Below are 14,960 nucleotides of genomic sequence, written 5' to 3' on the forward strand. Positions count from 1 at the left end.
TGAACTCTTGCTAGCTAGACCCAATTTCAAACATCCAAAACTTAAAAGAATAATTTTGATTCAGCTTGGCTTGCTACCATTAAGGATTGCCTGCTGAAACTTGCATCCTGTAAACTGCCATGTCCAGTGACCAGAAGGGCCCATCCAAATCTAGTCTGAGGCACAGTCCAAAATTGATCAGAACAGCGCTGCTGATCTAATCCATCCAGAGGTGCTCTGTTGCCGTTAGACCTGATCCGACCCAATGACCAGAGCTGACGGTCCAATTTAATTACAAAGGACGGTAAGTATTAACAGGAAGAACAGTGACCCATAGTATATCTGCATTGTATTATCCAATCTCAACCCATCCCATCTTTAAATTCAGAACCCTAGTATTGTTAGAATCCTTCTTGCGCTGATTTTTCTCTCATCTGTGTTACAAAACCCTAACTCCTTAGTGATTTTGAGTAACTAAAGTAAATCTCAGAACAGAATTGAGTATCCACCACGTGAATGGTTGCGCTGGCCACGTAGTGTGATAAAACATATCTGTCATTTTCAAAACCGAATTACTGTTCCATTTTTGCGCCTATTTTGCAAAAACACCTCTCACTAAAACCTCCATAACTTCTTCAATTTTAAAGATGGAAACGAAATTCGAACTCTAACTGATACCAAAGATCCTTAGTTACATCCACAACTAAATACTGCATTGTGGAACACTGTATTTGACCAGTTTTTCTCCAATATCACATAGTAAAAGTTTGCCGCGAATTTGCAGTTCTCAAAAGTTTACACGTGTCTTTTCCCCCATTTCAAAGTGCTTCTTCCATCCCATCCCGATCTCAAGTGTGTACCATTGTTTATGCTATAGCTCATGTGTGTTAGGACCTGTTTAGTGTTACTTTCCTTAGACATTTTCTCCATTTAAGCATTTTTGCACCCTTTTGCATTATTTTACAAAGCGATTGTCACCTGTCAGTTTAAAAGTGTCACTTTCCAAAAATGGTTTTCTCTCTTCTTTGGGGAGGGAAGATTGCCTTTAAACTATAGACATTGTCTTTCATTCCTGAATACCTGGTTATTGCTTACATCTGTGTAGGATTGCTCAATGGTATTTAAAAAAACTTTGCAGGGGGAATATTAACCTAAATGTTATCTGTTCACATACCAAAACTGTTCTTTTTCCTGTGTTTTCTATTCTGCATCATTATAAGTGAATTCAATTGTTTTGCTTATTTTCTGAATTGTATTGTCACCCTTAGGTGATTGCTGTCCCATACATATATATTTGAGGAGCAGGATCCAGAAATGTTGGAAGAGTGGGGTGCCGCGACCAACTCATGCTCCAAAACCTTACTGGAAATATTGGTGAAATATGCGGGGAATGACAGGAAAAAGATTCTAACAAAGATCTCTGAAGTAGAGAAGAAATAACAGAAAATAAAATTGGGAGAGGACAGTGTGAAATTGAAAATCAACATTGAAAAAAATCTCATAGCCTTCGAGGAAGAAATTCAACAGAGAAAACATAGAAAATTCTTGAGACATAAAGAGGACTATGAGAATGGTCATGTCTATACTTTCGCCAGACGATTTGACCAAATGAGGGCACAGACTAAAGTGTAGAAGGCACCATTTGTCGATAACAGAGCCGGCAAGTCAAATGAAAACTCCACGGCCTCAGAATCCGACATGACAGAAAATGAAAATGAAGAACCTCCAGTTCGACTAAATTTTTTAGAGGAAATGCGCTTGCTCTGTCAGGATGGAAGGACGAACAAGCAGACTGGAGGAGGCAAAACACGGGGACATACACGAGGAGGAGGACAAAAACGAGGAGGGGGCAGAGGGGCAAAAAAATCAGCAAAGAATACCTCAGGGAGGTCATTGCGTTCTGGGAATTAAAAGACACGGCCATGGAGAAAAGTCTAAAAATGTCAATTGTTAATTTGTCCACACATGTCCTAACGGAAACACAATGCTCAGTGTTAAGTTTGGGTCTGAATTTCTGTCCTGCATCTGGATATGATTACCCACAGACCAGGATTGGTTTCGACCAATAAGTACGGAAAATCAAATTTCGGAAATTCTTTATGATGAATCCCATCAAAGAAAAGAAACGAATTGCCCAAACAGGGTGGACTGATTTTCCAAATCAGATTTGGACACTTTATCCACTCTCATGTTCCTTCAAGATGTCGGAGATCCAGCTTCTGAATCCGCCGAATTTGATCTGGGGGAATCGGATATCAATATGGACTGGTACAAAAGCACCAAATTGAAAAATAAATCCAAATTTATGCCCCCAGCCATCATAGGTGGCACTATAGAAACATTTCAAAATCTGGTGATTGAAGATCTGAAAAAAATAAGACACAAGGAGGCGAAACAACATTAACCCAATATTGGGAAAGAATACACTGAAGCCCTGAAAGAATTGAACCTCTTGCCTAATTGTATTATTAAGGCGTCAGATAAAGGCCGTAACATCGTACTGATGACCATAGATCAATATATACATGAGGCGAACAGGCAACTCAATAATAAAACTTGCTACGAAAAACTGAGCGAAAGCCCAATGAAGGACTTGGAATTGAAAGTTCAGACATTCCTTAACAAATGGTCTGAAGAAGGAATGCTGGAAGATGATGACATCAGATTCCTCTACAAATCTCATTCCATAACTCCAACAATATACTTCCTGCCTAAAATACATAAGAATATTTCTAAACCCCCGGGGAGACCCATCATCACACTAACAGGGTCACTATTAGAAAACATGTCTAAATACACAGATGAATCTTTGTTTCCCTTCATTCTTACATTACCCTCTTATTTGAGAGATATATGAAGGACTTTTTGTCAAAGATTAATGAATTACCTTGCGAATCAGATTTTTTACTGGCTACGATGGATGTGGTTGCCTTATACACATCCATCACACATGAACAAGGAATAAAGGCCTGTACTCACTATCTGAACACAAGGTCTTTGAATTTTTCCAAACATTCTGAAATGATTTTGGCTATGATTCGCCTGTGCCTGACCAACAATGTTTTCTTATTTAATCAAAGGTACTACAGACAGAAGCAAGGTACCGCGATGGGAACGACCTTTGCCCTGTCATATGCAAACCTTACAATGGGGTATTGGGAGAAATATGAGGCATGGAAGGACAGCAATGAGAGGTTTACCAACAAGGTGATCATGTGGCAACGCTACATAGATGATTTATTCATCATATGGAAGGGCACACCAAGGGACTGGATGGATTTTGTGGAACATCTAAACACAAATTAATTCAATCTTCAATTTACTGAAACCCACAATCCCAAAGAAGTTGTGTTTTTGGATGTCACAGTCCAAATTGATGATGGGAAAATAAAAACGAAAATGTTCCGGAAACCAACAGAAACAAATGCCCCATTACATGCTAAGAGTGCCCACTGCCAAAACTTAATTTGGAGTATTCCTTACGGCGAGTTCATCCATCTCCGAAGAAACTGTTCGGAACTGAGTACCTATGACGAAGAGAGCAAAATCAAAGCTTGGGGCTTCAATTAGCAATGTTATCCTAAACAAGTCATCCAGAGAGCCTATCTAAAGGCACGTCAATGTGAGAGGTCCACACTATTACTGGACCGCACGAATAGGAAACTGAGTACGGATAAAGGAATTGCAACTCGTCTGATTTTGACCTATGAACAATCTGCCAAATTCATCAAAGGCATTATACGCAAACATTGGAATACATTGGTAGTGGACCCAGACCTGAGACACTCCTTGGGTGAATACCCTAATTTTGCCTTTCGCAAATGTCCATCCATCAAGGAAAAATTAGTAAGTAGCTTTATGCCGCCTGACACCGTTTCCCAGCCATCTACTTGGTTAAACTGTAGGAAGGATGGTTTCTACAAATGCAGGAAATGTAATATTTGTGAATATGCGGAGTACAGCACATATTTACATCCTATACTAAAGAGACCAATTTCTATTATGGACAGGATAACTTGTGACTCGGAGTATATTGTGTATGCACTTATATGCACTTGCAACAAATGGTACATAGGCAGTACCAAGTGCAAACTAAAGATACACATACAGCAACATATCAGAGTGATCAGAAATCAAGATTATACATATCCTATCGCTAAACATTTCTGGGAGAAACATGAGGGGAAATTATGTGACTTCTCATTTATAGGACTGCAGCAGATAAAGATTGGACCTAGGGGAGGAGATAGAGAGAAACTGTTAAGACAACGAGAAACCAAAGTCATTATCGATTTCGAAAGCAAGTTCCCATTGGGACATAATATCGATGAGGAACGTTATACTTTCTTGGGTGAATAACATACACAGGCACTACATTACCTACCTCTTACATTGTGAAATCAGAAAAATTACTATTCACTGTATTTTTGTTAAGCGTTCCCTTAGTATTCTCTTACTTAAGAGGGTTTTCAGCCAGATGGACACCACTGGCATGATCGTTTTTAATTTTGTACAGACACAGGTCATCCAACCCCTGTACACAGTCATTTGGCACTGTTCTGCCTGTTGACTCTATATGTTGGAAATGGTAATGATTGTGCATACATGGATATCACTGTTCGATCAAATATAGTTGCTAGTAACCACAGCAAGACTTTGCATATACTGTGGAGGACAGCATCATAATATTCATGCAATATGTACAGGGGCATTGGGTCCTGGAAATGGGGCATCGAAGAGATGTAAGATATTAATCTTGTGATTAACGTATACCCGTTTGAGTAAGCCAAATTTGTCTTAATAGACCTAGAATTAACGGAAGGGCTTATATCTATCATCCTAGCACTAGTCACTTTAGTAAGATGTGTCCACGATTTTTACGTATGTAGCGATAAATGGGAACATCATGCGGTTATAAAATAGATATTTAATGCACTCTGCATGACATTATATCATTTTGGCACCCATAGACATTGAAGGGATGCACTATACACTTTATGTCACAGATTCAATGTGATGTGAGAGGGACCTGCGTTGCTGAACAAAACTAATATTGAACGCACTACGCACTTCATTTTGGCAATGAAAACACATCGAGGGGATGCACTATGCATTCCGTTTTAGAAATTTAATACGATGTGTGAAGGGTTTGCACCGCTTATTGTGGACACTACTAACACGACCACTATGGTTGTATTGTAGGATGGTAACAAAGATTCCAACGGGATTCGATTCAATAGGTGTAATAACCCAGCACCCAGAGGCCTACTGCCGATACTTGGGCTTACGGACCGATGACTGATTCAATCATCTAGTCCAAATATTATGTTGAGTAAATAAACCACTCCAAAATGGCAGGCGGTTCAAACAGGCAGTTGGTATTGAATCAACAGGTATAGTCCTACTTTTATCTTGACTGTTATTCCAAAGGGGAAGGAGTTAAATACCTTGTTCTGGGAAACCGAATTCATGTGAACAAGCTACAAGCCGTAGCGAAACGCGTCATCATCAAGGTTTACCTTTGTGTGGCTGGGCGTGGGAGGAGGTTTCCACTTGGAACTTTTTAACTTTTGTATTTAATAAAGAAGACATTTTAACTCAACAACATTGCAGCTGGGTTCTTGATGAACTCTGAGATATCTTTTTCACAACACTCCGGGAGTGCGGCTCAGGATTGCGCCGCTCTGGTGCAAAAAATGCCGATATATATATATATATATACATACATATATATATATGTATATATATAGATATATATATATACATATATATTAAACTAATGCGTGATTTGAATATTAAATAAATAAATACATAAATAAATAAATATTTTCCTTTACAAACTAGCCTGATTCTTGGTTCAGTGTGGCCTGGGGGAGGGGGGGTAATTTTGAGAAGGGTGTGATATGAGTGGTATATCATTCAGAATATTGAACATATAGACACAAATAAAATAAGGGTTTCATTGTGCACCACATGCTAGGCGAGACCTGGGTGTGTGCCTGATGGAAATCCCTTACAGCTTGGGGGCTCGTCCAGGATTCTGAATTTGAAATACCACCTGTGACAGTCTAACACAGCATACTAGCCTGCAGGGTACATACAACTTGCTGGGTTGGGGTACTGTGTACACTGTACAGGCACTTCTCAAAATAAATAAAAGTGGGCCTGTTTGTAAAAGTAAGTTAACCCTGAAATAAGTCAGAAGGAAATTGATATTTCTGAAATGGCGATCCCAGTAGAGATTAATATTGCTAGGGAACATTTCCTGCACAAACTGTTTGTCAGGGGTGAGTGGCCCGAACAGGATGAACAGGTATGGCTACAGGAAATAAAGCAACAAGTCACTGCAATAGACCTAGATACATGACAGGACAAGGGTCCATTACACCAAGCGCTTAGCGAACTGTTCATGGCCTCAAAAATAAAAGAGGAGTAGTGTAAAATTGCCAAAAACGCCTGTACGTCCACATAGGAATCATACAGAAAAAGCATGCAGACAATATAGTTCTGGCAAAGAAGCTAGGGGAAACACTGCAGAAAATCCAAACTAATCTGGACTCTGCAGAGCAAAGGCTCCAGAACAGCCAAGAATCAGAAACAGAGGCTAGGCAGTTTATTACCAAATTAAAGGAAGATCTAGCACTCTTCAGCAAAAGAATGCAGAGCAAGATACCAAATTACAAACACTGCAAGAAGAGTATCAGAAAAGGGTTGACTCTTTAAAACAGAATCAACAAAAGCTGGCTCAACAATTAACTTTTAATAGAGTCTGTGCAGAACAGATGGTCATCTTACAAGACCAGATAGACCAATTAAAAGAGGAAAATAATAAATTAATTATTAAAGGCATCCACTCTCAAGAGGAATTTGATGAGGAGCACCAGAAATCTAGTGCATTTAAAAAACAGTGGGACGACTTGGCTGAACAGAGGGATACTCTAAGTCAGGAGTGGGACACCTTAGGCCAGGAAGTCAGCCAATTAAAAACTAAGTTAGAGGAAAGAAAGCTGGCCCTTCAGGAGTTTAGTGAAGTCAAAACCGAATACGAGAAGCTACTAGAGCACAACAGGCGGGTGGAGGATGCTTTGGAAAAGAACACTCTGATCAATAATGACAAAACTCAGGAGGTGAGTCTCCTGCAGCAACAATTTGCCCAGTATTTCCAATCCAGGCAGGAAGCACAGAGAGACAATGTGGCTCTCTGTGAAAAGAATGACAGGCTCCACAAACAGATAGCCAAGCAAGAGCAAATTATTGAGACCAGTAAGGCCTTAATAGAGGAGCAAAAGAGTCAGATTTTGGCATATCACCAGGAAATAGGGGCTGAAAGAGATGAGGTAGGAAGGGTCAGAGAAACCCCTGAGCATAACATCAGGACCCCTGACATCAGGGACTTTAACCCCTTCAGTACCATGGACCCTGCCACCCTCATGTCCACTGGCTAATATGAACCAAGGGCCACGGGGATAGTAGACTTTAGCAGAATGGGAAACATGGGACTGATAGATCAGCGCTTCCCAGAAATGGATGGGGGGGCATCTCTGTACAGATTCCCAAATGTTAGAGTTGGCCACTCTGATCAGGAAGACTCCAGTGAGGGGAGAATCAGGGAATTGGATCCTCAAAAATACAGCCTACCAAAGGATCAGTCTGTAAAATTTGGTGGGGAACTCCATGAAACTAGGCCAACAAAGAGTATCTTAAAGACCTCTTCCAAGCTAAGGCAGTGGAGGGACTCGTACTCAGTCAATTCTGGGAACAAGGGAGAGTCAGAAGACTCTTCTGAGCACCATAGGTCTCATGAAACTAGGCCCCCACATTCTGCAAGCCATTGTCAAGCTCGCAGAATCAGGGAGAGCCTAGAGGATCAGATAGCCACCTCCTGTAGCAGTGCCTCCGAGTCAGAGCATGAGTGGACATGGGTGACTAAGACTAAAAAGGCCAACAAAATTAAGAGGGTCCTAATGAAAGATCCCCTGAAACAGATGAAGGCCATTAGGAGCATCATAACTCCCTATCATAAAAATGGCAAGTATTCAGTTTGGGACCACCTCGAGTTATACAAGCAAATGATAGATACTTTCCATTTGAAAGATAGCCAGAGTTGCAGTAAGTGGTTCTGATCCTCCAGCCCTTCTTTGCAGGGCTGGAGGATCAGAACCAGTCAAGATGGTCCACCTATAGGGCGGCCATCTTAAAACATTTTTCTGTACATAGGAACCCTCAGGAGGCCCGCAAGGCGGCCTACAACCTGCAATGTGGGGAAGACCAGGCCCCACAAGAATGTGTGCAGGAATTAAAAGGTGCCTTTGCGCAGACCACCAGGAGGGTGCGCACAGACAGTAGGGAGTTCATTAATAACTTCTTTCATGCACTCCCTAAATACATCATGACCCAGCTGGTGAGGGACCTTCACGAGAAGAGATCACTAAACTGGGTCATTGAACAGACGACTCATATTTATGAAGTGTAGAAACCAGTAGAGAATAAAAATACAAATAAAACCCCCAAAACAGCTAACACCACTGCTGCTGCTAAGGTGGCGGAAGTGAAGGTTGCCCCCATTTTAGATCTGGAGATGGGGGGGCTAAAAATATTCCTGTGCAAAATCCTCCTAACCAAAGACCCAGAAGGCCCTTGGGCCAATCCCAAACAGGTAGCCAGGGAGGGAATCCCACAAATGGGACCCTTAACTCCCCTGATTATATCAGCCCCGTTACAAGGGCAACAGACCCATCCTGGGATATGTGTGGACTCCCCCAACCCAAGGGGGAGGGGATGCAACCAGGTAGCTGCCAACCCAGGAACCTTCCCTCCTAACTTTCCCCAGGAGGGCAGCAATCCCCCAAATGCTGGGTTGAGCTTCTTTCCCTGGTAACCGCCAAACTCCAACCCCCAAAACAACCCTCCTTTCTTTCCCCACTTTCCTGTTCCCAGACAGCCCAATCCAGGAGAGGGGAGCCCAAGGGTGGAAAGTTACCAGAACTATCCCAACCAAGGGTATTATGGGAGAAGGGACAGTTACCCTTCCCGTGATCCACCTAGGAAGGACCAGAGACCCCCGTACCAGCCAGAGCAGGTGTCCCAACTAGAGTTGCAGTTCCAGAACTTGTCACAGGACCTGGGTCACATGTTGAGGGATCAGCAGAACCCTCAGATGAGCATGCCGGCTCAGCACTCAACAAATCAAGGGTCTGGTACTCCAGAGCAATGACGGGGAGAGAATCCCAACAACCCACCGGTTTCAAGGGAGGAGGCACAGGGGGAAGGGGGGTGTAAAGCCTTAGAGGAAGCTTCCTTCTCCACTTGTGAAAAGCCCCTGCAAACCCAGGAACCAGAACCAGAATCTCCTGCCCGCGAAGGTCTGCAACCTAAGGAACAGAGGGCGAGTCGGAGAAATAAAGGGCCTAAAAAGACCCATTTTGTGGAGGAGGTTAGAGTCTTCCAATTTGAAAGAGAGGGGTCCTCAGAGGACTCTGAGAAAAGGATCTTCTCCTTCAGGGATTGGGGAACTCCTCCCAAAGAAAAATGGGTCCCGAGAGATCCTAATCGAGACTGGGTAAATGTGGGGACTGAGTTTAAACCGCCCATCATTGAACCCCAGAATGACAAGCCATAAAATCACCTTGCTCAAACCAATTCTGGTGACTGCCTCCAAAAAGGGAGGGGGGCAGATTCAGGACCAGGGGAGCTCAAAACTCCCCCAATATCCAACAGCCACATTTTTCTTACAGATTCCCAAGCTCCCAATCAGAATCCTGCCCAAACTACCCTTCTGTCAGAATCAAGAGTAAAGAAATTAACCCATCAATTGGCCCAAAATGAGCATTAACTTTTTCCCCTTTGAGGAAAAGGAGGGAAGATTTTATGTCCCGGTCCAAATACAATGGCAATGTACATTTTTGTTTTGGGCACTGGTGGACACTGGATCCCAAGCCACCCTTCTGTCAAAGAGGGCCTTTGATCAGCTGAATTCAGGAAGGGGGGAGAGATACCAGATCCCTCTCACCCCTCTTCCTGGACAACTTCAGAACTTCGATGGGAATGAAATTCCTGTCGAGGGGACTGTGGATTTAGACATTAAAATTGGGCAACACAAGGTGAAACACCCGATCATAGTTGTGACTCCAGAGGCCACACCATGTTTACTGGGGAATGACATCCTGCATAGATTGTCTACCCTGATAGATTGTGTAAACAAGGTCCTCTGGGCCCAAACAAATCGACCAATAAAATTAAAACAAAGCTTCTACCATGTTAGTGTAAATGGCACATGCCATATGGTTGAACAAAAACCTTACCAAATTGAATTCCATTTTCAAAACACCCAAAACCCTGAAGTGACAGTAATTGCAGTAGGACAACAAACTGGTTATGGGAAGTCTTCTCTATTTCTGAAAATCAACCTTCCTTCCAGTTTAAAGTGGCATTCCACACTGGAAGGAGAGACTCTGAAGTTTTACCAATTCACAATCAGAAAATCCCACTTCTATAGTCCAAAATGATGAGAAACCAGCTCAAAGCTTGGCTGACATTCAGAAAATTGGAGAACAGTTGTTCATCCCTATTCAGTTAAAGGGGTGGAAGGACTCTGTTCTTGCTCGAGTGTGCATGAACAATGGTAAGAGCTTCATCAGCGAAGCCATGTTCTGAAAACTCCCAAAAGATCTAGCCATTCCAACCTTTAAATTGATAGACAAATGGGAAATGGACCTGGAAACACCAATTCCAAACATCTCCTGCCTAGCAGGTGTATGCTCAAAATGTCCATATGCAACAAGTACATAGTCCATAATTGTTGGGTTGTGTGAGATGTCCCTGTTGTATTGTATTTAGGGTGTGACATTCTCAATCGCTTTGCCATTAGTTTGGACCTAATAAACTTCAAAGCCTGGTCCCGATTAGCGGGTAATACCATGGATTTGATGATCCAGAGAAAGCATTTCGGTCAGCTCAATTGCTGCCATATGAAGATGAAGTTCAGACAGAAGAGGAAGTTACCATCCTAGAACGAACCTGACAATTTCTACTTGAAGTAAAAATTAAAAGAGAACAGAAACTGCAAAATCCTGACGCATATGTTCACCTCAATGCCCATTTCCAACAGCAAGGGTTGGGGTTAAACCCAACACCATTAGTTAATAACACAACACCATTCCAGTAGTGGTGGATAACAGCGACCCTAGGAGTATCACTCTGGGGACAGGCCCCATGATTAGAATGAGGGTTGATGACCAACATTTTTCCATAGATTTAGGTATTGAACTGATAGGACCAATCCCCAATGACTGTCTTGACAGCGATAGCGACAATGACACAACACCAGACAGGATCTTCACTCGGCATGGGGGGAATTTCCTGGTGCACTCTTCCTGCCCTTATGGTAAGGAAGGGGTGACCTGTGACTTCAGGAAGGATGAGGTGATCTTTCAAGTCCACCAGGACTGCCTTACCCACCTGAAGCCATACGCCCAAGTCAGTAGTTTAACAATGGACTTCTCCACCCAGCTGGAGGAGGCAGCTGAGATAACCAAACCAGAAGTCTTTTGGGTTTCAGGCAGATGGTTAAAGAGAGAGTCAAGCTAGCCGATGCCTATGAGACTCTGGAGCAAAGCAAACATTGAAATAAGTTTTCTTAGATTTTCAGGATCTATTTGCGGTGGACTAGTATGACTGTGGCTGCACCAAAATAAATACAACAACAATTCCCATGGACCCTGGCATGACTCCAGTGTTCGTGAAACAATACTGCTTGCCTCTCGCATCCATGGAGTCCCTTACAGAAATAATTAAGAACCTTGAGACCCATGCGATAATTTGTCCAGTCGACAGCACCTTCAACAATCTGGTGCTGGAGATTTCGAAACCAAACGGCCAGTGGAGACTCTGTGCTGACCTGAGGGAGCTAAACAAATGGGTCCATACTTCCCGATGACCTCTTCTTTACATTGACCAAGGGCAAGCCCAGATCCAGCTGTCAAAGGTATACACTGCATTTGACCTGACCAATGGGTACTGGACTGTACCTGTCAGTAGGGAGGACCAATAAAAGCTGGCCTTCACCTTCAGGGGTAAGCAGTACACTTGAACCCAGACTCCCTTTGGATACATCAACTCCAGCAATGAATTTAATATCTTTTTGCATAAGGCCATGCCTGACTTGGGGGAAAGGGTAACCTGGCCTATGTAGATGATGTCCTAATACAAAGTACATAGTGGGGATCCGTTATGTTCTGATACAGTTGAGAGCTGCCGGAGCAAAACCATCTTTCCAAAAGGCACAGTGGTGCAGGACCCGTGTCAACTTCTTGGGGCATGAGATAACTCCTGAGGGTCTCTGTCCCCAGGAAATAAAAGTAGAAGCACTCCGGAAACTAAAAGACCCCACAAATCTGTGGGAGCTAAGGAGCCTCCTTGGACTGACTAATTACAGCAGAAAGTTCATTGAGGATTACACAGAGATCACAAGACCCCTGATCTATCTGTTGAAGGGGGGGGTCATGTGGGAGTGGGGTCCAGAACAAGCCGAGGCAGTAAGACAACTCAAAAGAAGCCTCACACAAGCGCCTTGCCTAGCTTACCCTATCAGAAACAAGGAGTTCTTCTTGGAGACAGGGTTCTCAAAAACATGCTTGACAGCAGTATTATACCAAAAGCATGACAAGGTCAATAAAGTCATCTCCTATGCGAGTAAGACTTTATCCTCTGTGGAGGAAAAATTCAACGATTGTGAGAAGGCACTCCTGGCAACAGTGTGGGCATTGAAGAATTACCGCCCGTTCATCCAGGGGGAACACATCATAGTGGAGACTCCACACCAGCCTCTGCAATATCTGCAAAGTGACAGAATCCGGGCCAGAAATGTGAGTAATTGCTGAATTACTTCCTGGATTATATCCATGCAAGGCTTTCCTGTGGAGGTCAGATATGGCCAAAACAAGAAGAGTCCCCTCACGCAAGGTCTGGCTGACTTGCATGATTGTGCCAGAGAAAACTGTCTCGAGGACGAAAGTCTTAAAATCAAGGACAACATGGAGGCATACCTTTATTCCCCACACAAAGTCTATGAAGAAGACAAGTGTGAGGGAATGCTCACAGTTTATGTGGATGGGTACTCCTACCATGTTGACAACAACAGAGAAAAGGAACTTGTGGCCGGCGTGGGGAATGCATAGGTGAATGATGCCCCAGAACCCTCCGCTGGGTACAAAATCAGTCCCCGTAGTAGTCAAGTGGCAGAGCTGATGGCTGTGCATCAAGCCATCCTCACTGCTGTCCAACATCAACTCCACAAACTGGTCATAATCACTGATTCAGATTATGTACGGAACGGGTTAGTGGAGCACCTGGTTAATTGGAAAACCGGAGGCATGCTATGTGCTAACAATAAACCACTAAAACATGGAAAAGGAATACAGAATATTGATGATCTGGTCACCTCGAGTGGGATGACCATCTACTGGAAAAAGATCAAGGGTCATTCTAAAGTAGAGGGACCAGACAAAACTGGAAATTACCTAGCTGATCAGCTGGCCAAAACCAGAGCCATCCAAGGGGATCTACTTGAGATTGAGTCCCTGTTGGGGGAAATCCAGGTCACCGCTATCACTAGATCCCAGAAAAATGCTCACAATGAACTCTTAACTGCCCAGTGGAGTAAGGAGACCCCAGATGCTGATTTGATTACGGCTCAAAAAGGGGATCCAATAATTGATAAGTTTTATCACCACATTGGAGACCCTGACAACTTTCCCCTGATGGATACCAATTGAATTGGGAAAGAGGACCTCAGAGTGTTGATGAAATGTCCAAAAATGTTCAGAATCCAAGACGGTTTGTTGGTGAGGAGATCCATATCTGGCCATGACCAGTGGATGGTCCCTACCTCATTCCAAAGCCTGATGCTAAGTCACGGCCATGATGTGGCTACAGCCGGTCATCTGGGGTTTCAAACGACATTAGAAATCTTGTGAGAGGTTGCATACTGGCCACACATGGGGCAGGATCTCGACCAATACTTGAAGGGGTGTCTTGTGTGTGCAAAATGTTAGCCAACATCACTCACACACCGTGTTCCCCTCCAAAAGAGGGGGATAACACTGCCTTGGTCAGATTTGCAAGTCAATTTCATCGGGCCAGTGATTCACTCCTCTAGGGGGAAAAGTACATATTAACCGTAACATGCTTGTTTAGGAAATGGGTGGAATATCTCCCGGCCCCAAATTACAAGGCAGAAACAGCAGCTGCCCTGATGATCAATCACATCTTCTCGCGTTTTGGATTACCCTAGAGGATTGAGTCAGATCGAGGTAGTCTCTTCACTAGCGAAGTGATGACAAAGATGTGGGAGATAATTGGGGTAAAAAGGAAATTACACATTGCCTACTGCAAGTCCTCTAGTGGTTGAGTTGAGAGGTACAATAAAACTATTGTGCGCATACTAAAAACATTTGTGGCAGATTCTGGGCCAAGTTGGGATATTCGATTACCCCTTGTCCTGATGGCCATCAGATCTACCCCTTCTTCTTCAACAAAATGTCTCCATTTGAGCTGATGACTGGACGAAGCATGGTGCTACCCCAGCAGCTGCTCTATAGAACCCAAGAGCAGACCTTGATAAATGCCTCCACAACTCATGAGTATGTTGAGAATCTGAGAAAACACCTTCAACATGCTTTTGCGTATGCTCAGTGGAATCTAGAAAGATCTTCAGACAGTATGAAGACCCACTATGACCTTAAAACAACTAAAAAGGAATATCAAGTAGGAGACCGGGTCTACTTGCAGAATTTCCAAAGGAACCAAGCCAAAGAGTGCAAATTCCTCCCAAGTTGGTGGGGTCCTTTTGAAATTGTGGACAGAATTTCACCAGTCACTTACAGAATCTGCATCCCCAAGGGAAATTTGACAGAAGGGGAAGACAGGTGAGTCCACATAAACCAGCTAAAGAGTTGCCATCCCAGGCATACATTGCGGCAAAT

This window comes from Ambystoma mexicanum, chromosome 10 (assembly GCF_040938575.1).
Source record: "Ambystoma mexicanum isolate Mex_15411 chromosome 10, UKY_AmexF1_1, whole genome shotgun sequence".
NCBI classification, from domain to species: domain Eukaryota; kingdom Metazoa; phylum Chordata; class Amphibia; order Caudata; family Ambystomatidae; genus Ambystoma; species Ambystoma mexicanum.